Raw genomic sequence first — 25893 nt, 5'->3', positions numbered from 1 at the left:
AAACAAAGAAGTATGACTGGAATCATGAAAAGGACCTATAAAAACTTTTCCGCCCTTGAAAGTGAAATTGAATGTTCTATTTGTAATAACTTTGGTCATGAAGATTCTGAATGCAGGAGAAGGTTTCGGAAGACAACTCAGAAGGAACAAACCTCAAATGCCAGAACATGGAAAATGAAGGAACCGCAACCAAAAAGATGTGGGATAGCTTTATATGCAGAAGGACAGGAAAATCAATGGTACATCGACAGTGGATGTTCGAAGCATATGATAGGTGATAAAGAAAAACTTCAATCATATAGTGCTTTAGAAAAGGGAAAGAAAGTTTCTTTTGGAAATGATACCCCTGCTGTCATAAAAGGAAAAGGCACTGTTCAGTTGAAAGAAAAAGTCAAGGCTGGAAATGTTTTGTATGTTTATGGCTTGAAGCATAATCTATTGAGTGTCAGTCAGATGTGCGATCAAGGAACTGAGGTAATATTTCGATCAAATGGATGTAGTGTTCGTGATCTTGATACAAGAAAAACAGTGATCAAAGGCATAAGAACTCCAAATAATTTATACATATTTGAAGAAGGACAACAACAAAGCTATTTGAGCAAGAATGATGAACACTGGTTATGGCATCGGAGGTTGGGGCATCTAAGATTTTCACAGATAAGGAAAGCATGCAAATACGAGGCAGTTCATGGTCTTCCAGACATCAGAATTCCAGACAATACAATATGAAAATCATGTCAGTTTGGTAAGCAAACCAGAACTAACTTCCCTGAGAGGGAAGGATCAGCTAGCAGGCCTCTTGAACTAGTCCATACAGATGTATGTGGTCCATCTAGGAAAAGGTCACCTCGGGGAGAAGAATACTTTATATTATTCATTGACGACTTCTCCAGGATGGTTTGGATAGGACTTATGAAGCACAAAGACGAAGCCTTCGAAAAATTCAAATCTTTCAAAGCCTTGGTTGAAAACGAATCAGATCACAAAATCAAGTGCCTCAGGTCTGATAGAGGTGGGGAGTTTACCTCAAATGAATTTTTTGATTTTTGTGAAGAACATGGAATAAGAAGGGAATTCTCTACAGCTAGGACTCCTCAGCAAAATGGAGTAGTGGAAAGGATTAACAGAACAATTCAACAAATGGCTTGTGCTATGCTTGATGAGTCTGGAACTCCCGCAACCTTCTGGGGTGAAGCTGCATTTGCTGCAGTTGTTATTCTCAAAAAAACAAATGTCCGGGTAAACAACACTCAAACTCCTCATGAGCTCTGGTATGGTGAGACTCCTTCAGTAAAACATTTCAAAATCTTTGGAAGCAAATGCTATATTAAGAATGATGATGAACATCTTGGCAAGTTTGAACCTATAGCAAATGAAGGCATTCTCCTTGGTTATTCTCCTCACAGCAAAGCATACAAGTGTTACAACAAAAGACTTGGAAGAATAGTTGACAGCATTGATGTTGTGGTTGATGAAGAAGGAAACATACCTAGGCAAGTAAATTATGAAAATATCAAAGAGGATGAATACCATCCTTCAAATCAGACTGATGATGAAGAAGAACCTCAAGAGGCACCAGAGGAACAGATAAGGATAGAAGAGAAGACTCCATCCAGGTACGTTCAGAAGAATAATCCAGAATCTCAAATTTTGGGGCAGAAAGAGGCAGGTATACAAACAAGAAGAACAATTGCAGAAGCCTCAAGCTATTTGGCATTGCTCTCCTCCACTGAACCACAAAATGTAAAATAAGCATGCAAGGATGAATGTTGGGTCAAGGTAATGGATGAAGAACTTGAGCAGATCGAAAAAAATAACATTTGGGAGCTGGTTCCTAGACCAACAGATAAGAATGTCATAGGGACAAAATGGATCTTTAAAAACAAGATGAATGAAAATGGGGAAGTGATTATAAACAAGGCCAGACTTGTTTGTAAAGGGTATGCTCAACAAGAAGGAATAAACTTTGAAGAAACTTTTGCTCCTGTTGCTAGACTTGAGGCCATCCGAATGTTTCTTTCTCTCTCAAGATTTCAGAAGTTCAAAGTATTTCAAATGGACGTGAAATCAACCTTTATGAATGGAGACTTGGAAGAAGAGGTGTACATTGAGCAACCAGATGGTTTCATTCTTGGGAATGATCCAAATCTTGTATGTAAACTAAAAAAGGCTCTTTATGGTCTTAAACAGGCTCCAAGGGCTTGGTACTATCGTTTGGACAAATATCTTCATCAACAAGGCTTTTCAAAGGGATCAACAGATAGCAATCTTTATATAAAAATTGAAAATGACAAATTGCTAATTCTTGTTGTGTATGTAGATGATATTATCTTTGGCAGCAATGAAGAAACTATGAGTCAAAACTTTGCCTTGGTGATGCAGAAAGAATTTGAAATGTCATTACTTGGAGAGCTAACATATTTTCTTAGTCTACAAATCCAACAAAATGAAGGCGGTATCTTTTTGTCTCAAACCAAGTATCTCAAACAGATCTTGAAGAAATATGGCATGGAAGATGCAAAACCAGTATGTACCCCCATGGTTACAGGATGCAGCCTCAGTGAAAATGATGAATCAGCAGCAGTGCATCAACCAACCTATAGATCTATGATTGGAAGTCTACTTTATTTGACAGGTACCCGACCAGACATCATGCATGCAGTGGGAATAGTTGGAATATTTCAAGCAAATCCTAAGGAAACTCATCTTCAGGCAGTTAAGAGAATCTTCAAGTACCTTCAAGGAACTCAAAACTATGGCTTATGGTATCCTAGAGATACAAATCTCACACTTCATGCTTATACAAATGCAGATTGGGCCGGAAGTGTGGATGACAGGAAGAGCACAAGTGGTGGTGCATTCTTTATGGGTTCCAGATTAGTATCTTGGTTCAGCAAGAAACAGAGTTCGATTGCTTTATCTACAGCTGAAGCGGAATATGTGGCTGCTGCATCTTGCTGCACTCAACTCCTTTGGATAATGTAGACCTTGCAAGATTTTCAAATCACTTGTACACCACCTATCTCCATCTTATGTGATAATACAAGTGCAATCAACATTTCAAATAACCCAGTCATGCATTCAAAGACCAAGCACATACCGATCAAGTATCACTTTCTCCGGGAACAAGTGTTGGAACAAAAGGTCAAATTGGAGTATGTTCCTTCTAAGGAACAAGTTGTTGATATTCTCACTAAACCACTGCCCCGGGAAACCTTTGAATACCTCAAACAGAAACTAGGAGGAGTTGATGCATCATCTTGCTGTTAAATCTTGTCTGTTTCAGAGAAAAATGGGTGTACGCGAGTTGTCTGAGGAGGATCCACGTACATACGCCAGTTTGTGCAGAGACAGTCGCGTATATGGAGGTTTGATGGATATCAGTAGGGACAGGCTCTAGTTGAAGATATTCTGATATGGGTCTGACAGAAACCATCCGGCACAGGTTCAGGGGGAGCAGATAAACTTCTAATGATGCATTGTTGGCATTATCTTAGAAGCTTTTGGTTCTAAGCTGATGGAACAAAGGCAAAAGGAGAACAGAAGGAAATCTTGGTTGCTGATCTGAATGGTGATTGAAAAATGATGCTGATATCAGTTATTGGTGACTTTAATAAGTCTTGCTCTAGTTATTTTGTCTCTATGTCATGTATCTCTTTTAAGGTGTCAAGGTCATGTAACGGCCTATTTTGGTTTCCCCACTATGCCTGGGATGAAGATGTAATCTACTTGGTTGTCATTTGTAAATTTCTGATGTATCCCCACTTGGTTGGGTGATGGATGTATGTATTAAATCTTTTGGTGATAGGAAGGTCTTTTATGATGTATAAGTCATCGTTCTTCTTGAAGAACATCTTTTTTGCAGATCTTGCCTACAGTCAAGGGGAGCATGGTCAGCACAGCAGGACAGAGATTTCAGCATGTACTCAGGGGGAGCACAACCCTTTGCCCTTGATGACAAAGGGGGAGAATGACTTTGAGAATCTTGGGGTTGCCATCAAGTCCAAAGGGGGAGATTTTTGGCATTATGGCACAAGTTTGGAGCTATGGCACAGGTGTTGTCCTTGATGGCAACTCTCTTTGGTGATAGATCTCAGGTTCAGATCTCAGTTCAGGCTTTCAGAATGAAGAAAAAGATATATACGTAGGTTCACCTAGACAAAGGCGCGTATACACGCGGGTTAGACGTTACAAAGGCACGTATGTGTATACACGCACTTTCATGCAAGGAAAAGCGCGTATATGTTGGAGAACTTACTTTTGGTCTGTGGTAGTTAGTCCTTGGTATTTGAACCTATGGTTTTGGACCATGGTATCTCGTCAGAAGTGTTGACCCCAAGTATTGGGTCCAAGGTATTGTTTTATTATGGTTTTGGACCGTGGTATTGTGAAAGGCCTAAGACTATAAAAGAGGAAGGAGATCATTTGGCAAAGTATCATCTGAATTAATTGAATATCTAATAAGTGCTAGATCTGAAATATTGGTGATTAGGGTTATGGTGCAGATCTGGATCTGAATGAAGGAGGAACCTTAGTGCAAAGAGAAAGATAAGTTCTATTGATGGGTCATAATCTTGAGGCTTGAATGATAGTATCTTTGTATGATTTTGATCTGTTATATGTGGCGCATGCTTGATCTATAAATCTGATACTCTGGGCTAATCAGTGTCTGAATTTTTTAAAGAGTGAATTATCCTTTATAGACCTATACGCAGGTTCAATGAAGCGAAGGCGCGTATACACGTTGTTTTGGTAAAGTAAAGAAGCATATACGTAGGTTGGCTTTGATATAGACGCGTATACACGCATGTTTCTGAAAAGTGAAGTAGCGTACATCTCTTAATTTATGCTCTAGCTGTTTCTGTTTATTGTTGTAGTGGTTAGGGTTCAGAATTGGTGTGTGGTTACAGTTACTGTGTTCTGGGTACAACTTTCAGAGAAGTGTTTATCTTGAGTCAGTTCTAATTGGTGAAAAGGAGATTGCTTGATGCAGAAATCCTTGATGATTGATTGATGTTCATGGATCCAGTCTGAAAATTGATGAAACGTGGTCCCTGGAAGAAAGAGAAGGTTGTAGCCTTCTGTAGGCCAGCACCTACGTACTAGTATCTTGGCTAGTGCAAGAGCTAAGGGGGTTGTAGCTCCCTTCCAGGAGAAGCTGGAGAATGAGAGAGGGTTGTAGCTCTCTGTAGGTTGCAGCCTGCGTACTGGTAAAGGACTGCACCAGTACATTGTAAAAGGAAGTTTCTAATTAAAAGAAGATAGAGACGAATTACAACAGGTGGTTTTCACCCACATTGGGTTTCCACCTTATATCTTGTGTTCTTGTGTGTGATTGTCTTCTGCTCTATTTTACTATTTCTGGTTACTGGTTATTTAATTTTGATACACAGATTAACAATCAACATCTGAAAGATAAAGTAAATTATAAGTTTGCATTGTATACGCGGGTTTCCTTCTACATAGTTGCGTGTATATGCGGGTTTAATTAATTGAAGTAGCGTATATTATCCGGATTTGAAAAAGGGAATTTTTGACTTGATAATACTGATTCACCCCCCCTCTCAGTATTATTTCCAACATAGTGACCCTTGAGCCATCTTGAAATCGATGAACAATTCGATTTTCCATTTTACCACAAGGATACAACTATATTGTAGTGACCCCTGAACCATCTTGAAACTGCTAGAGTAGACTTTTAAGGTTTTAGTTTTTATGGTTATGAATCGATACTACAAAAGGATTGTTGTGTTTGATAATTTTATTAAGTTGTCTGGTAATGGCACCTCTTGTAGCTCAATGTTTTTTACCAATTGGTTGGCACATTAAAAATTCAGTCGAATTAGTTTATTGCGTTAAGGTGGTTTGTTTCCAAAGTGGATTGTTAGTGGTTGAGTTCTATCTGTTAACTGATTGCTCCATTGAACCTATTGCCATTCCATGTTTGCTATTTCAATTCATTTCAGATTGGGATGTTTTCCGTTTATATGAACTATGTATTGTTTTTGAAGCATGTTAAATAAATCAGCAATAAAAATTTGGACTCTACCATATATCTCCCTTTTCAGATTATCCACGCCTTCCACTAAGAGATGAAGTTTATATTTATGTCTGCAGCTCCTCTTATCAGTGGACAAAGGCTACAGAATTATGTTTACGATAAGATCTCAAATGAAATACCTGAAGGGCCTTACTGTCTTGTTTACATTCATACCTCTGTTCAAAGGAGTGAAAACTACCCCGGCGTGTCTACTTTATGGTTGACCTATGAAGAACTTCCTCCGGCTTTTAAGGAATGTCTTCAGGTGGTGTATTTCCTACATCAAGGGCTTCAGTCAAGACTATTTTTTGCAACCCTTGGCTGTTTCTTCTTGAGTGCAGGGTGAGTATTAAGCTGAGTTTGCATTTTGATTCAAATAATTCATTAGAACTAATTGTTGCAGATGTGCTCATGCAGTTTTTGATGTGTTATGCAGTTTATACTGGAAACTGAAGTATGTAAATCATCTAGAATTTATCTGGGATTACATTAGGAAGGGACAGATTGAGATTCCTGATTTTGTGTATGACCATGATGATCAACTGGAAGACAGACCTTTGATGGACTATGGTGTTGAAACAGATCCCTTTCAAGTTTATGACATGGCTACCATTGGATCATCTGATTCTTGATACTCCTTGAGATGGGCCTCCTAGGCACTGTGCAAACTTTATCCATCAATTATGGCCATTTGTTGTACAACATTTTATTTTCATGCTTTTCCTTCTGTATGCAAATGTGAGTGATCCCTTTCCAAGTGACTTCCCTTGACAGGAGACTGTGTTCTTGAGAGAAGGTACTTTCTTGTTTTTCTATTGCAGTTTAGTTATCCAAAATCCTTGTGCTATAAAATTATGCCATTCCGCATTGGGTGTACATAGATGTAAATAGTCAAACTTGAAAACATGGCAGTATGCAGTTACTATGCTTTAGTAGTTCATCTTGTCGAAGTTGTTGATGGAAAAAAGGGTGTGTAGTGCAGAAGAATGGTGCAGATTATTGTCATTGGAAAGAAAATCTACATTTTGTGTTAAAACTTGGCTTTCAAAAGTTTCAAAAGCATGCCTAGCACACATTGTCTGCACGGTTTTTGCCTCAAAGCTAGCCAATTTCCACTACTTGACTGAAGAACTACTCTTATAGTCAAATTTGTACTTTGACTTTTGAATTAACTTTTGATGTACCTTCTATGTACAGAATAATATATCCTGTCATGAAGAAAAACTTTATAACTCTTCCTGTTTGCTAAAATTTCAAAAATGTGCGGTGTTTATAATATGTCTGGTCTTCTTCTGCATCTTAGATATCACTGCAGAAGCTCTTACATGGTTTATTTGTGTTTGTGTGATCAGAATTTAAAAAAAAAAAAAAAACATGATTAACCAACTGTTCTGGATAGACATATTTATAATGGCTTGAAAAGGAATTACTTGTTTTGCAGCACTTTCCCTTCTCTAAAAAATCTTCTTGAATGATAATGATAAGTTTACTTGGACAATGTTCAGTTATCTGAAAAAAAATCCTTTTTGAATGACAGATAGGTTACTTGGACTATGTGGATTTTGGTCCCATCAAATCATGAAGTTTGTTCTTATGTTCATGGATCTTTTCTCAACGATCATCAACTTTACAACATTGGATCAATAAATTTTGCCCAATTCAGATTCTAGAGCATGAATAATTGGGCTTGAGAGGAAAACACACCTCTGAGCTCACCAAATTTAGCTGAAATGATATTGCCAGTTTGTTCTTATTGTATCACACTTGGGCTATATCATTATGCCTATATGGTTGATCTTCTTGTCCGTGCAGGGCAACTGGATGATGCACATGCTGTTATTAAAATTATTCCCTTGAAAATTGATTTTCGGGTGTGGGGAGCCTTGCTCAGTTCCTGTAGGATTCAGAGATGGTAGCATGGAGGATTGTACAGTAAAATTTATATGTTCCATCACTAGAATATGGCTGAGCTTAAATGGTGCAATTTGCAAATGAAAAGAATTAAAGAGGCAGTAGCAGTTGCATGAGTTGTAAAGCAATTTTATCAAAGACTATGGTCCAATACACTGTGAACAATGATCAGGTGTAGCATTTTGGAGTCACTCCAAAATAAGGCAAATCATCATAATTCTAATAAATGTTAATATTATTGGATGTTTTAGTAAAGTCTCAATGATGTGTAATTAAATCAAACATAACACAGTCATTTCTCAATCAGAAATGTCTTTATTCCTAAAATAACCTACAATCTACAATTCATGAAAACTTCCCTTGCCTCATTATTCAAAGCTAGAAAACCCAATTCCACATACAGAGTTGAGAAGTAAAAATAACCTAAGCATGCATCAATCTCATCTTCATACAAGCTTTTCAAGGAACTAGAAGTACAATGTGTAAATTCACCTCTTGATTTGGTGTCATAAGTTAACTAGGGGAACCTCCCCTCATCGGCTATTATATTAAACTCGTCAATTACATATCTTTCTTACTCTTACATGATGTGGCCTCGGCATTGAATTCAAGCTTCAAGCTTCTTGCAAATCTTTTCTCCGCATTGTAAATCCATTTTGATAATTCTCTGGATCCCATATACCATAATGAACTAGTCCCCTGTCCCACTTGTGACTTGTAAGACATTTAAAATAATCTTTTAGCCTACTATTAAAAGGTCTCTTGCCAAAGTTCAAAATCAGATGAGGACTAAAGGTTGGAAAAATTCATAGCCGCATCAATTTTGTTCATTATGCTTTGGGGTTTGCTTTGCTAAACTTGAAATGTGGCTTAGAGTTCACAATCAGAGGAGGACTGAAGGTTGGAAAAATTCATAGCCAAATCAATTTTGTTCATTATGCTTTGGGGTTTGCGTTAAAATCTTCATAGTATTCATGGGATGCATAGCTATAACAATCATCATATTAGAATGTTTGCAAGAGATCAGGAGACCCATATCTACAATTATATTCCAAGAAGAGGAGGTAGTAGTAGATTCTAAATAAATTACCAATGCAACAACATAAATGTTTGCAACAAATTTAGAGAGATCCACCTTCTTGAATAATGCACACACTACATGGATAATGGATTTCTGCACTTTATGCCTTATGGTGTTTCCTTTGCAACATCTGGTGCAAATGCTAGTTATTAGTACAACCCACTTATTATATTGATGTACCCATGTAGTGCCCATATTGTTACTATTGTGCCCCATAGAAGCCCACTATTGTTATTATTGTGCCCTTACATTATTATTGTTATGTCGGCTCTGGTTATGTTATGACCCCTTAAACTCCTATATATAGAAAGGAGGTCTTTTCATTTGTATCATTCAAGAATTGCTCATTTATGTAATGTAAAGGAGGTTTCCCCCTCGAAGAGGCTGAATTCTAAGGCGTGGATCTCTCTTTTCTATCTTTTTGTGAGCTGGTTTCATAACATTTGGTATCAGAGCTTTGGATTCTAGGGTTTCGCTGCTCCAAATAGGTCATTGTGGAATTTTCACTATAAATTTTTTTCTGCGACGTTTCAGAAGCTAAAAAAAACCCCATTTGAGGAGAAATCGCGCTGAATCTCGGATCTGAATTTCAAAGATTTTCGCACTATATATGTGGAGATATGATCAGAGGAAGTTGGTCTTTTTGTAGACTCCTGAAATACATTCCAAACAGGTGACCTGGGGAAAATCATCATAACTTTCTTTCTTAGCGTTGGATTGAAATTTCGTAAGAGTACATAAAGAGCACGGACTGTAGTTTCTTTTATTTATTTTTCAGAGCCAAAAGACGAAACAGTGACTCGTGGCACGACGTACAAGTTCGCTCTACTGAACTAGTCTATAATCAAGTCATTGTGGCAGATTTCGCATAACTCTTCCTTGGAGAATCCAATTTGGATCAGACTGGTGGCATTGGAAAGAGGACATAGAGGGCTACTACAGGTCACAATTTCAGAACTTAAAGATCCGAAAGTATAGAGTTACAGTCATTTCAAGATCGAGCTCTTAAAATCAAGAAAAAGCAAGATGAGGAAGTTTGATGGCAAGGATCCGGTAAATTGGATACTTCAGATGGAGCAATATTTTGATCTACATGGTGTACCACTGTTACAAAAGGTATGTATTGCATCTTCATATTTAGAACCGGATCAATTTTTATGGTATGAAGGGCTTTGTTCTCATAAACAACTTGTTACGTGGTCAATTTTCATGGAGGAAATGATAGCACATTATGAGGATACAAAGAGAAACACCTTCTTTAGAGCAACACCACAGCAATTGGAAAGAGTAAAAGGGCTTTGTGACATAGTGGAAAGCAAAATTATGGAAACCAGGAAGCATACCCCTCACAACTATAAAGATGGAAGTGTTGTTTCTCCTAGCCTTCCACAACCTACAAGGGTTACACCACAACAATTGGAAGAAAAAAGAGAAAAAGGGCTTTGTTACAATTGTGATAGCAAATGCACTAAAGGTCATAAGTGTGCTGAGAAGAAATTATTTTACATAGAATATGAAGAGGAGGAAGAAAAGGATCAAGAAACATCAAAAGAAGAAGATATACGCCAGGACCCCACCCCAGAGAAAGAAGAAATGAATCAGACCAGATCTTGTAAAGCATTGACAAGAATTACCACTCCTCAAACTCTCAAGATAGAAGGACATATCAAGAAGAAAAAGGTGCAAGAAGTCAAAGATCACATCGAGAAAGAAGAAATGAATCCAACCATATCTTGTAATTCATTGGTCGAAATTACCACTCCTCAAACTATTAAGATAGAAGGACATATCAAGAATAAAAATGTTCAAAAAGTGAAAGATCACATCGAGCATAAAGAAATGAATCCGACCATATCTTGTAAAGGATTGGAAGAAATTAACACTCCTCAAACTCTAGAGATAGAAGGACATATCAAGAAGAAAAAGGTTTAAGCAATGAAAGATCACATTGAGCATCAACAACAAGTTCTCCAAATTTTAAAGGATAACGCCACTTCGGTGCAAAATCAAACGAAACAACAGGTAGATCAACATCGTAGTGAAAATTGTTTTGATGTAGGTGATTGGGTATTTTTACTGCTACATCTCAAGCAATCTATTTATGAGAAGGAAATGTTGGCAATACTACATGCACTTAAAAAATGGCAACCTTACCGAATGGGAAGACTCTTCAAGGATGAGGATGTGGAAGCATTGTTTTGTGCTATTTCTATTATCCAACTAGATTAGATAAACGAAGCAAGGGATGAATGGAAGAAGGACGAAGAAGTATGGCCACTTATTCAAAAGTTGCCAAAGATCCCAATTCAAACAATATTACCAGAAATTGAAGAGGAAGGAAAAATCATATTGGAACCTGGAGCAATCACAGAAACAAGAGCCCGACAGCTACGAAATCGATCAATTTTAGAGTATCTCATCAAGTGGAAGAACTTACCCACTGAAGATTCCACATGGGAGGACAAGAATTTTATACAGAAGCATAAAGAACTACTCAAGCGTTGAGGACAATGCTTTTTGAAGGAGAGGGGCATGTTAGGCCCCTATACTACTAGTGTAACCCCTTATTATTATTAGTACAACCCACTTATTATATTGATGTAACCATGTAGTGCCCATATTGTTACTATTGTGCCCCATAGAAGCCCACTATTGTTATTATTGTGCCCTTACATTATTATTGTTATGTCGGCTCTGGTTATGTTATGACCCCTTAAACTCCTATATATAGAAAGGAGGTATTTTCATTTGTATCATCCAAGAATTGCTCATTTATGTAATGTAAAGGAGGTTGCCCCCTCGAAGAGGCTGAATTCTAAGGCGTGGATCTCTCTTTTCTATCTTTTTGTGAGCTGGTTTCATAACATAGTTTGGTTGCAGAGATTGTGTTCAAGTATGGGGTTAGTATAGGGAGCTATAAGGATAGACTGTGACAGCCAAAATGAAATTTTCTTGCTAAAGAACCCCGCATATCATTCAAAGACAAAGAACATTGATGTTCAGTATCACTTTGTGAGGGATATGATAGAAGACAAAAAGGTGTTGCTGGTAATGGTGGACACTTTAAAGAATACTGCAGATGCATTGACAAAATCTGTGAGCTCTGAGAGGTTCTCTTGGTGTAGAGAGACAATGGGTGTTTTAGGGCTGGAAAAATGACTAAGCTCTCTTGTGGCCCCCTGTGGAAAGAAAAAAACAAGTGGGAGAATGTTGGGTTATGTTATATTCTTTCCATGACTAGCCCACGTAGTTAACCGAGGGGTTGGGGGGAGAGGAGCCCCCCTTCGTTGCGCCAATTGTGTAGCGCGGGGGGCAGTCACAGGGGGTTTGAGGTGTACCCATAACCCCACTTTATAGGGTTCGGGGCAGCGCCCTAGAAAATTTTGGTTTTGGACCTTATGTTAGGTTGGGAGGACCCACCTATGGTTTTGTGCATGATTTTCGCACATGTTTTTTGGACGCAATGGTTTTTGGTCCATGGTGCATCGGCATGTATAAATATGTATTATAACATTGAAAGGAACATAATGAAAAATCAAGCTGGTAGTCCTGGTTTTGGGATCCAGGGGAAATCTCTGTGTATATGTGTTTTATGTGTTATGCTCTCGCATTGTTTATTTTCTACGTTTTAGAATTCATATGCAGGTAATTTCTGTACAAGGTTAAAATCTACATGAAGCCCATGTGTTATTTTCTTTATGTCTTTTCCTGCTTTCCACTTCTTCTTCCCCTCCTTGGATGCTTCCAGGTTCTTCTTCTACTTTGACCCACTTGCTTATGACAATGGCTATGTAGACCTGTTAGATATTTGAGGATTGTGACCAGGTAATTTGGGGAGATACCTAACATTATGACCATCTTTCTAGATTTTGTGTTCTACTCTTGTACACTTTTCCCTTGAAACTCCCCACAATATACCCAAAGAGACCAAATATGTTACCTATCTGATATGTAAACTAATGTGGATTATACTATTCATCATAATAAATTTGACAAAATTATTTTTAAAATACAAAATCTACTCTATGGAGATTATATTTCCTTATACTTTCTAGATTTATTACATTATTGTTTTCATGCATGCAATAAATAAAATGTAGAAAATAGAGAACATACACAAATTCAATCACTCACAACCATAATAATACAACATCTAATTTGGGAAACTTTTTGAAAGAAAACCGTTCTACAAGGTGAGGCTTCTCTACTCTCTCTTTCTTTGAATGGAAATGGATGCAAGTAAAAAGGAGTGACATATGGCCTGTGGGATGCTATTGTGGACAAATCCTCTCTTTTCAACCTTTATCTATCCACTCTCATCTACTATTCTCATCTATGGAACAAAATTCACTTGAATAGAATGTAACTACTTTTCCTCCCAGTGCCCTGATTATGACATGACATAATAGCTTACTAGTTGTTAAGTTTAACTCCTTTAACTCTTAACTAGAGTTACAGTATAGACTCCTCTAGAGTCTTCTCCATCATGATTATTTGTCTAGCCCCTTTTGCATTAATCAAAGGGGTTGACATGGGATCCTCTCGAATCATGGTGGTCAAAATAGAAAGGTCAACTTCTGGGTAGCATAAATTTTGCATACAAACTCCATTCAGAGCGATTCTTGCATGATTGGAAATATATTTTTGTGTAAAATAATGTTGGGGGTGATATGCTTACGAGGAAGAGTTTTACCCCAAAAAACACCATTTGATTCCTCAAACTACTTTTAGAAGGTTTCAGATCCCAATTTTCCAAAAAGGGACCCACTAGTAAAAATGGTCCTATGAGATGAATTATCGTCCTTTTCCACTATGAAAGAATCAATATGGATGAAAAATAATATATTAATCTAATCTATATCATATTATAAGTTAAGAGGGGTAAATACCTATTTAAATGATCCATATCGTGACAGGAAGGAGGCTAAATATTACCACAAGGCAAAAAATAAAATACAGAGAACAAGATAACACCCAAATGGGAAAACATTTCACATACACATTATGGAACACTCAGTGTCCTTTTGAAAGGTGAGGCCCATTATTTATAGTATTATAGATGCCTCCTTGAGTTATATCATTTAATACCATGGGTAAACACCATGGGAGGATACCACTTTCTATTTAGATCAATTCTTCGCCCTTAGGAAGAAATGGTCTCCATTACATCAATTTCCCTCATTAGAATCTTATATTGAATGTGGCTTTTGGTGAGCTAGTTGCCTTGATGAAGAATATATGAGCCAATGAAGAGAATGGTTTTGTGTGGTTAACCCATAACCATGGGTTTATGGATGACCCTTAACCATCATGATTACAATGTGCCAAGTTCCACTAAAGAGAAGGGTTTTGTGTAGTTAACCCATAACCATGGGTTTTTGGATGACCTATAACCAAGTTCCATTGAAGACAAGGGTTTTGTGTGGTTAACCCATAAATGTGGGTTTGCAAATGACCCATAACCAAGTGATTACAATGTGCCAAGTGCCAACAAAGAAAAAAAATTTATGTGGTTGAGCCATAACCATGGGTTTGTAGATGACCCAGAAATGATTTGGTGATGGAAATATTAGAGAAGGGTTTTTTTGGCTGACCCATAACTTTGGGTTTGTAGATGACCCATAACCATGATGATTACAATGCATCAAGTGTTGATGAAGACAAGGTTTTTGTTCTATTAACCCATAATAGACGTGAATGAAAGTTCAAGGATAGAATCACCATGTAATGCTTGTGGGCCAACTATGATATTGACAGTGAATGGCCCAAAAAATGAGATAGTTCACCTCTGGATATGCAAAGGTGACATGGGTAGAGCATGTTGTTGAGAAATGGCAACAAGAAATTCCATTTTAATTTTTCCTTGAATTAAACTGAGAATTAAAATCAAATTCTATTCTAATAGAAACTTGTAAATAGTTAATTAAGTTTAATTAACTTAATTAGCTTATGAACTTCGAGTTGTAAGTCTTTCTGTAGTCATGTATATGTTCTCCCTAAGTTTTAGGGGTCCAGTATGAGTTTAAATTGAGTTGGAAATTAGATCACTCAGTTTATTGAGTTAAGTTAAGTTAAATTAGTTTCAAACTGTTTGAGGAACTAATAAAGGAATAACAATCAATTGGTGCACTAACGCATCCACAAGTGCTACTCCAATTAACTGAATATTCCCTCATGAGAAACTCATGCATGTTAGTTTAGAGAAAGGCCTAGTTGAGACTAGAGTGCAGGGACAGTGTACTATCAGTTGTATTATTTATTGCAGTGTAAATATCATGCATGCGTCCGAGATTGATCCTATGTTCGGATTGTGCAGTTTTCGAAGCATGAATTCCCTTTAAATACGGGCTATTCATCCTAATAATTATGTAAGAGATTAGGGGCTTGGAGAGCTGAAAGTTTTGCTCATCCTTTGAGCAACTTAGTGACCTCATTGTTCCTCATTCATGGCCCTAGTGGCCTCTCTCTTGTCCATTAAGAATCTTGGCTGTAAGTTCTGCAAGGACAAGCCCAAAAACATATTTGTGAAAAGAAAAATCATTGTTTCTTGAGACCATTAGCTTTCCTTCTTCCCCTTATTCAAGATGGGTTCTTGAATATTTTTCAGTTTGGCAAGGTCTTCCACACCCTTATCAACCTTCAGCTACCTTGTTCCGCAATTTGGACACCTCTAACACCTTCAAAATTCATTTAGATGAGAACTAGGACATCCTATAGTAATTCTTGTCAAAACTACAGGAAACCTACAGGAAACCCTATTTTAGCATAAGTGATAGTTTGAGCTTAGGAGAGGCCCTCAACTTGACTCTCATGTCTTTTTCACATTTTTAGGCCTTGGATAAAAGCTATGAGATTGGAGACCTCTTGGAAAACATCTTTTCATCACTGTAGTTTGAGTTTTGTTTTGATGGTGAATGCCTCATTTCCTTTTTTTGCCTTCTTCTTCTCTCTTGTGGCCTAGATGACTGCCTAATCACCTTGGAGTTCTTTGTTTTGATTATGTCTCTCTTAAGCTCTGCCATCTTGGGGTTTAGCATAATTTGTTCATTTCTTCCTTCTTGTAGAAACATTCTTCCTTCCTGTAGTATTCGTTCCTCCTCTTTTAGGGTCTTCTAACTATATGGGAGTGATGAGAAATGATGAAGAGGGATTGGATGATGATGCTAGGGATCAAAGGGAGTAGTGTAGGTTTGTGAACATGGAGAGGATGCTCTAATTGTTTTTTTTTCAAGAATGAAATGGGATGGATGAATGATGAATAGATAGTGAATATGAAGTGGATGGAGGGCTTGGAGTGTTGTGGTGAATTGGCCTTTGCAAAAATTTCTTCTTTTAACTATTGTCCTCATTCCTTGAAATCATCACCCTTCATAATTTGACTTTTCAACATTGCATGAGTGAAGGAGTGAGCTACAATTAACTAGTTGAAGGCGGCTGAGACTGCTGACCCATCCTTAGCTTATAAAACCTCATATCTCATGCATTGACAACAAATTTCTAACTATAATATGCTCAAGAGAATAGGTCAAGAATATTGCATACATGTACCTACCTGATGGTTGTTGGAGAGACATGCATGCCGCTGCTGAGTTGATGTTGATGTGCAGGTGTTGGATGGTGATGCTGATGATCGTAATGCTACTGCTAAGCTCTGGGGGAGCTTCTTTGACCTCTGGATCTCCATGCTAAAGCTGACTACAAATCTCTGGCTACTTCATCATCATATCCCCTCAATTTTTCAAAGAAACCCATCCAATTGTGACTTGTGAATATCTCTAGTACAAGAGGGTGTTAATGAATCCTCACTCCTTAACAATGCTTGATGAATCTAACCTGTATTTTTCCCTTTTAAAACTAATCATTGCCAATCCTATAGGTGTTGTTCTGTATCCTGTAGGATCTTAGGGTATCCTGTAGGTTTTCAAGACAACGACTTGTTTTGTCCATATCTCCTAAACAGTAGAATGGATTGACATGAAACTTTCTGAGCATGTTGCCATCATCATTATGCACCTCCACATAAAACAAAATTGGTCAATGGATGTACGAATCTCGAGAAAAACTAAAAATGGCTAAAGGTGATGGAGGTCGATTTCTTGGAAATAGTGCACTATAATTTACTGCTTGAGCATGTTACCATCATCCATATGCATCTCCCCATGACACAAATTTGTAAAAGGATGCATGGATATCGAGAAAATGCAAAAATGGTTGTAGGTGATGGAGGTTGATTTCTCAAAAACTGTGCATTGGAATTTGCTGAAATTGCTTCAGCATGTTACCATTATCCATATGCATATCCCCCTGAAACATTTTGGCAAATGGATGCATGGTTTTCAAGTTATGGAAAAAACAAATTTCTTCTCTATGTATTTTTATATCCTGTAGTAAAACAGAGCATCCTGTAGTTTTTTAGGACAGCAAGCAAACTGAATGGTAGAAGCTTGAGAGTGATGGGTGGATGGTGAAAATAGATGAGGGTGATGGATTGGCATGGCCTTGGCCTTGTTGGAGCATTTGAGCAAAGGAGGAGAAAGTCAAAATTTGACTTTTTTTACTAGGTTTGACCAATGTTTCTTTTGGTACCAACTTGTTTTTATTGCTTACAGATGTTGGAGAGTACATGCATTCCTCAGAGATATACATGGAGGAAAGATTTTTTATTTTTTATTTATTTTTCTTCTAGGCCTACTAGCCGCCTCAAGGAGGTTTTTAACTAGTAGGTTTGCCTAGGCGCCTCAAAGGAGGTTTTCACCTAGGATCTTTTTCTTTTTTCTATTTTTTTTTTCCCAACCCATTGGCTGCCTCATGGAGGTTTTCAATCAATGAGCCAATCTGAGGCACCTCCAAGGAGGTTTTCAAATGAGATTTTATTTCTTTCTTTTACTTTTCATTTTTTTTCTACTCTACCAAACTTGAAAAACAAAATCACTTTCAAGTATAAGAATATTTCCAATGGAGCCATGTGCACATCAAGATGACAGACAAAATGACGTATAGGCTTGAAATGTATGCTTTGACATGTACTTGGATTTCAGAGACCAAATGATTTGACCTTGGAAGGATCAAGCATAGTTGAAGAAGAGAGTGATGCTCCATCTCGTTAATTTTCTAGAACCAAACCTCAATATAACTTTGATGTCCTTGGTTTTCTTGCTTGTCTAGATCATTCTTCATGTCTGCTTCTAACATGACCTTCAAATCTTCCTCTTTTTGACGATTTTTCTCTTGAATACATGGAGGAATTGATGATAACCATGAGGGAACTTTCTCAATTTCTAATTTTATTGTCTGCTCTTCATCCAGTGCAACCCATGATTCTTTGATCTTCTCTTTCAAACCTTCTTTCTCTGCATGTTGTCCCTCAATGGCATCAAGAGAATCACTTTTTTGTAATAATCTTCCTGAGCCAGGGTGAATACCATTGAGCTCAAGAGGAGATGTTTGGAATTGTTGTGCATCATCATTGTAAGTGGGCTGAGCTACTTCAATGTGTGGGTTTGGAAATGGTGGTACAGGTAGTTGAGTGGGAGTGTATATTTGAGATGGTTGTGGACGGGGTTGTGGTTGTGGTGGAGGTGAATGGTAAGGATAACATGGAGTTTAGTATGGAGGATATTGAGGAAGATACCGAGGATATTGTGGATGGCTCCCATAAGTTCCTTGCCAACCTTGTTGCCAATATTGGTTTTGGGGTTGAGATGGCCAAGGTTGCCAAGGAAAGAATGTGTTCCAATTACTTTGAGGTGGATGTGCATAAGCTTGAAATTTTGAATTAGGCTCTTGCATCATATCAGGCTTAATAGGTTGCCATGGTCCTCTTGGAGCTACATAACCTAGCTGCATTGGCAATTGAATTGCTCCATTTTCCTCTTGGTAAACTTCCTTCAACCTTGGTAATGATGGGCAATGTTTAAAATCATGTGATTCTGCAACACAAATATCAACATTTTCTTTTCCTTAATCTTGCATTCTTAACATTTCTACTTGCTTTCTTAGATTGCTAAGAATTTATGTTTTAAAATCATCAAACAAATTTCCAAGTTTAGCTTGATTGACTGATCTTGATGCTTATTTACCTACTCTTTCTTTTCCTCTTGATATGTGTTTGCATGTTTCACAAATTTCCTCAAATGATAATTGATATACATCACCTCTACTCATGAGATTAAGGAGATCAATCCATTCATCCCTAATTTCTCTAAGTAAGAGGGTTTTTAGTGTGTTGGATCCTAAATAATGTAGTTTTGCCCTCTAACATTATACATGAACCTCTCTATGAGATCCCCAAGGCTTTCATCTTCTTTTTGACTCATTCTAAAGATTTCTTCGTTAAGATCATGATCTTTATATTTTTCTATAAATATCTTTTACATATCATTCCATGATCGTATTGAATTAGTCCCTAAACTCATGAACCATTTAAGAGCTTTATCCTTCAATGTTGTTGGAAACATTATCAGTTTTTGAGTTTTTAATAAGTAACCATAAGATCTACAAACAATTTCAAATTCAAAGAGAAAGGTTTCCGGATCCTCTAACCTTAGACCATGAAATTTTGGAAGAAAATATGGAGGGATGTTCTTAATGTGCACACTTCCATTGGTATCTTGAACGGGAAATACGAGAGGATCTTCCTCATCATCTCCATCCATTTCTTCTACATTCTTTTCCATCTTCTTCTTCTACCTGCAAAAGTGAATGGTGATGTGGCTCTTACTGCACCACATGATCAAATGGGGGGGTGGGTTAGTGTTGGAGAATTTTTTGTTTTAGTTTTTATGATTGAATGAAAACTATAATGCAATGCAATTTTCTACTTTTGAAATTAAATATGCCTAATGAAATTTTTTTTTTTTGCAAAAATTAAAAAAAATTGATCAACTAGGGAAGAAAACAATGCATACTTTGACACCTCCCCGGCAATGGTGTCAGAAAGTGATGAGCCTCGGTATTGCAACAATAATGTTGCAACTCCCAAGGCTACCGACTTTAATTATCAACCCGGAGTTCATATAAACTTAAGAGGTATCGGCACTATATGTGTAGCATATAATGTGTCCTTCCTTTGTAGTCATGATGTAATGAAGTGCATGTACTGAAGTCAAATCCTAAACTAATTACAGAAAATGAAATGTTCGAAAATGCAACCTTAACCTATTGCATGAAAGAAAGTAAAAGGAAAGAGACTGAAATCAAATGCTAAAACACACCATTTCTAACTAACTTCTAAGAGGATTTGCTTCAAAAGAATGCTAAGTTAACATGTATGCAATCCTATTGTCCTAAGCATGCAGATTCAAACCATCAAACCTTCTACTGATGTGCATGTAAATGAATAAAATAAATCTGTTTTTATTTTTGTCTTTTTTCATGTGAGAGTGTGAAAGCTAATCGCTTTTGGTGATGTGGAAGATGGCTTGGAGATGATGGTAGATGGTTGGAAGGCTTGGGAAACTCTTAGGTTACCTTGTGTGGCTTCCTAAAGGTTTTCCCTCAATTCAGCCTCAAAATAGGCCACTACAGGAAAACCTACAGGATCCCCTGAAAATGTACAAGATATAGTCAAGAGCAAAAGGATGGATGTTTAAGGTGATGGAAAGCTTAGGGAAGGTGGCTAGTGGCTGGAATGAGGCAAGGGAGTGTTTAGGACCACTTCAGAACTCAAAACCAAAGTTGGGAGATGGATGGATTTTCTCAAAAAGCTTAGAGAAGTTTCCTTGTGAAATGATGAAATTGGTAAGGGTTTAATGACTAAGAAAATCAAATCCAAATTGGATGGGACAAATTTTTTTATTAACTAGGATGTCTTAGCTCCCTATTCCAAGTGGAATCACTCAAAAAGACCTCAGTTAACCCATGCAAAAAAAATAAAAAAGCATTACTAGTCGAAAATCTAGAAATTCGAGAACTAGTGAGCTAGTAAATTTAAAAAATGCCTAACCAAATAAAGTGAAAATGCAATGGGGTAATTTTTGTTATGAACTAGAATGTTCTTGTGATCTAATGCAAGTGGAACCAAATTGATTGAATCTTGTTAGAATGCTCTAAAAAATAGCATAAATTTATTGTTCTTTGCTAAAAAGGAGGTCCAACAATCTAGATTTGGGAATAAGAAGACTAATCCAAGTAGCTCAATGATTATTATGAACTTCCAAAGATTTTCCAAGGATGAAATAATGCTTTTGATCCTGCAAAAAGAACTTACATCAACCATTTAACTCAATCCTACAACAGGAAATCATTAATATTAAATGCAGAAATAGAAAGAAATAAAAACTAGATATGCATGTGAATAAGCAATGAAAAGAAGGGAAGAAAATGATACAAAAGGGCTATGAGGTTTCTGTGATGGCCAAGCCCAAGGAAAACAAGAGACCTATGGAGGAGAAAAAGATTTAGAAACTGAACATGACACCAATCTTCATTATTTTCATCAATAGAATTACATCCCTGAAAGAAAATACAATGGAGCTGCAAAAATACAAGCTCTCTCCACAATAACACTAATAAAAATCTATCCCTAGAGGCAAATTCGACTTGGTACTTATAAAAAATGATTAGAAATCATTCCCCATGAATGGAGGAAGCTTTCCCTGCCAAAATCCCTTGATTAGTGGAACACATTCCTAGATTTTCTTAATCATTGGAGTTCCACAATCTGTGCCATAATTCCATAATATCTTGTTGATTTATTATTTATTATTGATCCTCCTGTAGTAGGGAACAAGTAAAAAATAAATTATCTAATGCAAAAAGATAGGTTTAATGTGCTGAAGGATGGTCATAGGCCTTAATTGATGTTTAATTTAGAGGCATGGGCCTTAATTTATGTCTAATTTAGAGGCCCATCAAGAGCTACTGAATAGGCTAAGGATTTGGCTTGAACTAGCTTGTGACCTGAGAGAGTTGAGCATACTTGTGCGGAATTGTTCTAGTGAGAACAAGCTTTGCATCTTCACTCATATTTATGATATATGAAATACAGATAACGAGGTTTTGAGTAGTGGCTTTCCCCAGATACATCTTGTGTTATGTTCCATTGATTTATCTCATTCTTGTTCATATTATTTTCATCGATCTATTGGCTTCCACTGGATGATAGTAGAAGTAGATTCTTATCTTGTGATTTAGTACATTGCACGAGCTTGTGAATCTACAAGATTTTCTACATGGTATCGAAGTTGAGAACAATATACTAGAGGAGATTTTGAAGTTTTGAGTTTTGGATTATACGTGAAATTTGAATTTGCAATACATACTTCAGGATCGGCAGATGGCATTCTATGGTTTGCGGCTCGAGTATGCCTTGGAAGGAAATTCAAATTTTATAGCCTGCAGGGATAGAATGGAGGCTGTGCTAGAGGATAATGGCTTGAAGTAATTCATTGATCAAGAAATTCCTAAGCCAACAACATTGGATGCACATAATTTGGCTGAATGAAAGAAGTGTGTGGCAAAGGCGAGGCAAATAATCCTTGAGGGAGTTCGAGACCACATTGTCTCGAGTCTCCATGGCAAGGAAACTTTGTATGCTATGTGGAAAACATTGACGGACTTGTATCAGAACAATAATGACCAAAGGAAATTGGCACTGAAGGACAAACTTCGAAAAATCAAAATGGATAAAGGCGAGACAATTCCAAAATACTTGACCAAGTTCACTCAGTGTCGTGATGAACTTGGAAGTGTTGGAATCATAGTTTCCGAGGATGATATGGTGAGTATTTCTCTTCTAGGACTCCCAAAGATTTGTCATAGTTATCATGACTCTGTCAATGGTCGGGAGAAGCTGTTGGATTGGGAACGACTATGGTCGTATTTGATGCAGGAGGAGATCAGGAGGAACACTAGGGATGGCTCTTCATCAAAGATTGATGATGAAGAGAATTGTGCCTTAGAAATTAAGGAGAAGAAGGGGAAAGGGAAAGCTTCCCATTCCAAATCAGATTCTCATTGTGGAGGTAATAATAAAGACATGACAAAAGTTAAGTTCTTTCATTGTCATGAGCTGGGCCATTTTGCTATAAATTGTCCACTTAAGAAGTCCTCAGGAGGAGCGGCAGGTGAGGCTTCGGCCTCTCAATTCGAAACTTTTCCCTCATTGCATGCATGGTGTCATAAATGATAGGAGGTGTATGGTACTTAGACAGTGGAGATTCATTCCACGTGACAAGCGACAAAGAGTTATTCAATGACCTGGAGGAGAAAGATCTGCAGATGCATGTCGAGATGTGTGATGACAGGAAGTATAGTGTTATTGGATTGGGCATCATTACTTTTTAGAGGGAGTATGTTGCTCCACTCACCTTGAATATTTTTATGTATGTCCATGGGATGAAGAAGAACTTGGTATCCATTTCCATGCTTGAGGATAGAGGCTATGATGTGATCTTCTCAAAAGGAAAGGTGTTCCTTTGACACATCGCCACAGGTCAAGAAAAGAAGATAAGGATTTGGGTGAAGAATCTCTATAAGCTGGAGGTAGAGGAGTGTGCTTCTTTGAGCACAAAAGAAGAAAGGGTGCAAAGCCAAGACATTGGCGAGTTGCGGTGCAGGTCATTGGGCCAATTGCATCTTGGGGCTTTGAAGATATTACAACAGATCTCTACCAATCTTCGCAAAGGTACGCTAGAGAAATTTGATACATGCAAGGGGTGTATTTTGGGAAAATACACCAAGTCTTCCTTTCATGATAGAGATAGTCGAGTAGAGGCCATTCTAGAGCGAGTCCATTCATATGTGTGTGGACCATTCTCGACAGCATCCACAGCCAAGCACAGGTATTATGTTATATTTGTTGATGACTATTTTCATAAATGTTGGATATTTTTCATGCAAAAAAAGGATCAAACTTTCACAAAGTTTTGTGAGTTTAAAGCATTGGTGGAGAAAGAGATGAGAATGAAGGTTAAATCTCTATGAAGTGATAACGATGGTGACTATGTTTTAAACGAGTTTAAGAATTTCGTGCAGCAGAAGGGATTAAAAAGGAGTTGACGACACCCCATAAGCTTTAGCAGAATGGGTTGGCCAAGAGGAAGAACAAAATCATAGTAGGGACAACAAGGGCGATGTTGCATGATTAGGGCCTACCACTACACTTGTGGGATGAGGCATGCAACACAACAATTTATGTTCAGAACTATAGTCCACATCAGATACTTGAGATGAAGACACTAGAGGAGGCTTATTCCAGTAAGAGGCCAGATATTGGTCACTTTAGGATTTTTGGGTCATATATTTCCATGTGACCAAAGATGCACAGAAGAAGATTGAGCCTACAAAAAATTTGGGTATATTTGTGGGGTACACTGACACACCTCACAACTATCGGGTGTACTTTCCAACCAACAAGATGAAAGTGGTTCAAAGGAATGTTAGATTCGATGAGGAGAAGGCCATGCGAGTTTCCCTTGAGAGGGATCTTGAGCTACATGCAGATGAGGATATTTTATTCCTATGGTTGAGGAGCATCAAATTGATGTGGAGCAACAACATGCAGAGGATCTAGGGGTAGAGACATCCACTCAGGCAGAGTCTTCCAAAGAGGGAAGAAAGCGCACCAGAGAGGCTAACAGATTGTTGGATGATGCACAAGAGAATGTGGGAGTACCCACTTCTCAGCACAGGCAGAAGAGGTCATCTGAGAGGTACACTGGATACATGGCTCTTATGGGTGAATGTGTTGTGACAGAGACAACTTCCTTTAAGGAAGCAGTGCAGCAGCTAGTTTGGGTTGATTCCATGGTGGAGGAGTATGGCTCCATAGTTCGTAAAAGTTTTTGGGATGTGGTCCCAAGATCGGAGGACAAGTCAATAGTGAGCTCATGTTGGATTTACAAGGTAAAGCAAGATGCGAATGGTAGTGTGGAGAAGCATAAGGTCAGATTTTTGGCCATGGAATTTCACAAGTAGAGGGGATTGACTATGATGAGACCTTTGTTCCTGTTACAAGGTACTTGTCGATCAGATCTATATTGGCACTATCAGCACATATGGATTGGAGGATACATCAGATGGATGTAAAGACAACCTTACTTAATGGCATGACTGAGGAAGAGGTGTACATAGAGTAGCCTAAAGGTTCTGAGACCTTTGACCATGAGTTGCATGTGTGTCGGCTCAAGAGAGCATTGTATGGGCTAAGCAAGCACCCTATGCTTAGCACACCAAGATAGATAACTACTTCACTAGGTTGGGATTCATGAAAATTGAAGCAAATGTGAACCTATACCACGTAGTGGTGGAAGGTAAACTCTTCATCATTGTACTTATGTTGATGAGCTCATACTGACAGGTGATGATCATCTTATGAAGTCTTGCAAGGAGGACCTTGCAAGAGAGTTTGAGATGAAGGACATGGGGCTCATGCATTACTTTCTTGGCATGGAGGTATGGCAGAGAGATGGGGAGTTGTTTGTGTCTCAAGAGATTATGCATGGAGAGCAGCAAACCCATGGAGACTCCACTAGCAGGTAACTGGAAGAAGGAGGATGCTACTTTAGGGGAAGTAGTTGAAGCTATTATTTATAGACAACTTGTGGGTTCACTCATGCATTTGGTGAACACACGACTGGATATGTGCTATGCAGTTAACCAGCTTAGTTAAGCGATGGTTAGGCCTAGCAAGATGTATTGGAAGGTGGCAAAGCACCTGTTGAGATACCTCAGGGGAACTTCTCAGTATGGATTATGTTACAAATGGACAGAGGGAGTGAAGCTTTAAGGCTTCACTGATGCAGATTGGGCAAGGAATCCATCCGAATAGAAGAGCACATCAGGAGGGATCTTTAGTATTGGGTCAGCGATAATTTGTTAGTACAAAAGGAAACATAGATCAGTTGCACTCAGTTCGACA

The sequence above is a fragment of the Pinus tabuliformis genome, chromosome 5_1 (assembly GCF_031772625.1).
Source record: "Pinus tabuliformis cultivar Carrire ecotype Pingquan chromosome 5_1, CPIR1, whole genome shotgun sequence".
Lineage (NCBI taxonomy): Eukaryota > Viridiplantae > Streptophyta > Pinopsida > Pinales > Pinaceae > Pinus > Pinus tabuliformis.
This window is presented reverse-complemented; position numbering follows the sequence as displayed.